General features: G+C 35.2%; 1 long non-coding RNA gene across 1 annotated transcript; it reads left to right on the top strand.

Annotated features, from left to right (window-relative positions):
* Positions 1 to 285: 285 nt before the first annotated feature.
* LOC108253430 lies at positions 286 to 820 on the top strand. The gene is made up of 2 exons (XR_001809745.2): positions 286 to 394; positions 717 to 820. It is a non-coding gene; the product is annotated as an uncharacterized LOC108253430 (long non-coding RNA).
* Positions 821 to 2,725: the final 1,905 nt, after the last annotated feature.

Genomic DNA, 2,725 nt, shown 5'->3' with positions numbered 1-2,725 from the left:
ATATTTGTGTCCAAAATAATCTCAGAAATCCGTGGTCTGTTAGGCCCTAAAGGACGTACCCTTGCAGAATTCGGCCCTAGGTTGCATATTTTAAACTGTTGGGCCCTACACTGTTATACACTTTGAATGTGGTTCTTGCAACTACCGGTTGTACTCATGGCAGGTAACATCATAATTCATTATAAGTGATTGGATTAGGCTTAACCAGCGCGGGTTAACCGGTTCCAAGTCATGTTCAAGGTCAGATGATATTGACCAATGACTATCGAGAAGATCACAACTTGTTGATGATTTTGGTCTGACTCCTCGACTTCGTTACCGGAAACTGTTCAGTTGATCCTGAACCTTTGAAGTGATAACACAATCACTCCTTACTCTCGCAACACATGAAACGGTAAGTGAACTTTTCATAGTCTTCCTAAGAATATGGTAGGTACCTTGTTACCAACCCAAACCTACCTGTTATAAATTTTTTGTTTTTACAAGAAACTGTGTAGAAAGTAGAAATCCTTGACTGATATTCGAAAAAATCGACATTATCAACAATGTAATACATTTTCCTACATGGAACTTTTTTCGTGCTTTTATCAGGTACCTTCCCAACACCCCACACTAAAGGATTTTGATTTCTTGTTCCAAAGACACTAAAAACACCAAGTCCCTTTTCCAAGTTAACAATTTACAAGACAAATCCGTTATTTTCTTTGTGTTTTCAGTTGAACTTTACCAAGAATCATCCAATCTTAATCATGATGTCTTCAGGAAAACTATTACTCTTTACCATTGTTATGGTAACAATCAGCTTGAATCAAGCAGCCAGGAAAATACGTAAGTTGTTTTTCTTCTTCTATTCTTCCGTGGAGTATCTACCTATTTTCGTTCCCAATAAATTCAGCACAGTAAAAACGTCCAAAAAGCGGACAGTTTCGGTCCCGCAAGAGGTTTTGTCTGCCATCAAAATATCCGTTATGGAGATTATGGCATATCAAACTAATTCCTCAAAAGTGTCCGTTAAAAGAGGTTTCACTGTGTTAAGGTGGAAGAGATAATGTTCTGTAGCTGATTCAGAAATATAACTACATACATTATCTACTTTTCCGCACCCAAATTTGTGCTTTGAATAAATTAGACAACAGGATATTAGAACTTGTTCTCAAACAGATAAAAACAAACAACAAAATTAGTCAATAAACAAAACCACTCTGCTTTAAACAGCTCGTGAAAATCTACAGTAGTTCAGTGAACTACTTAAAAGTGAACAGAAGAAGAAGAAGGAAGAAAAATGTACCTACAGAAGGCCCAAATTTCCGTTAAATGACGAGCATTTCTGCAAACTTTCATCTAAATCGAATAAAAGATACCTAGGTACAACCGGAACTAATCAAAGTTTAGGTAGATATAACACAGTATATTGTACATATATGTACATAGTAGGTACGTATAGTAAATCCGGTCATTTCGAATCATGCAAGGTTGTCCACACAAAGTGTCAAACGAGATGCAGATATAAATCTTAATGTCGACAATGTCCTCACAACAATACCTATATGAAATCTACCTATGATATACGTACATATACCTAGTCTTCTTCTTATTCTTCTTCTTCTTCTTCTTCTTCCTTTTCTTCTTCTCCGTCTTCGCCTTTTCCCGTGTACAGACGATGTCGGCGGTTTCCGTCAGCCTCTCAATCAGCCCTAGGGTGACTGATTTGGTCCGATATTTGTTTTGTTTTGTTTTTTTTTTTTTTTTGTTTGTTTTTTTTACAATTTTCTTAAGCAAGGTAAATTTTAGACTTCTATCCTCTCGCTGTTTAAGTCCTCTAGACAAACCATACGTACGTATCACAGTACGTCATTGTATTTGCATTATGGAATCTTTTTTATTTATAGTACATACCTATATCTATTATCTATATGAAACCTATAGTAAACAACAGAGTATCCTCAATAGTAAACAACACAGTAGATATTCTCAATAGTAAACACCAGGGTTCTCAATACCATACAGCTTCAGTTCTCATGTTTAGTATCGGGGCCTGCTTGACCTTCTATCGGATTGGTAGTTGTAATGAGAAGTGCAAACTTAACCATTAACATCCTATGTATATATTCAGCATAGGTAATATAACTATACCTATTACAATAATTATGACTAACACTTACCGTAATGGTTAGTAGATGAGAACTTGCGAAGTGTAAATCTAACAATAATACACCTTACTTAGCATTGACGCATTAACATTACAAATGAAGAAACGGAATGGAGATCCCATCTTCAAAAACCTACCTCAATGCTAAGTCAGTACTTATGCTTTTCCTTGTATGTTTCCTCTACATAGTCTCTACATTATGCAAACTATAACCTAACCTGAGCAATTAATTAAGTAATTATGTTATTTTTATTATTTATCTTTAGTAGGATGAAAGCGTAATTATTTGAAAGGTTAGGTAAGTAGGTATGCTCATAATAACAAAGCTTCAAAAGCTTCGTTGTATTGTTCCTTTTCCATATAATGCTAACCTAAGTGGCTTAAATAGTAATTATTTATCCTTTACAATTCCGTCTCTACTGATATTGAGCTAATAGTCAATAGTGACTAATTATTTGAATGGTAGGTAAGTGTGGTCATAAGTGCAGAGCTTAAAAACTTCCTTGCGTTGTAGGGTCCTTCTTATTCCATGTATAATTCCTTCTACCCATAATCCATCTAACTAATACTGACCTA

The sequence above is a fragment of the Diaphorina citri genome, unplaced genomic scaffold (assembly GCF_000475195.1).
Source record: "Diaphorina citri unplaced genomic scaffold, Diaci psyllid genome assembly version 1.1 scaffold1769, whole genome shotgun sequence".
Lineage (NCBI taxonomy): Eukaryota > Metazoa > Arthropoda > Insecta > Hemiptera > Psyllidae > Diaphorina > Diaphorina citri.
The sequence above is the reverse complement of the archived record's forward strand: the minus strand, read 5'-3'. Positions and strand labels throughout refer to the sequence as shown.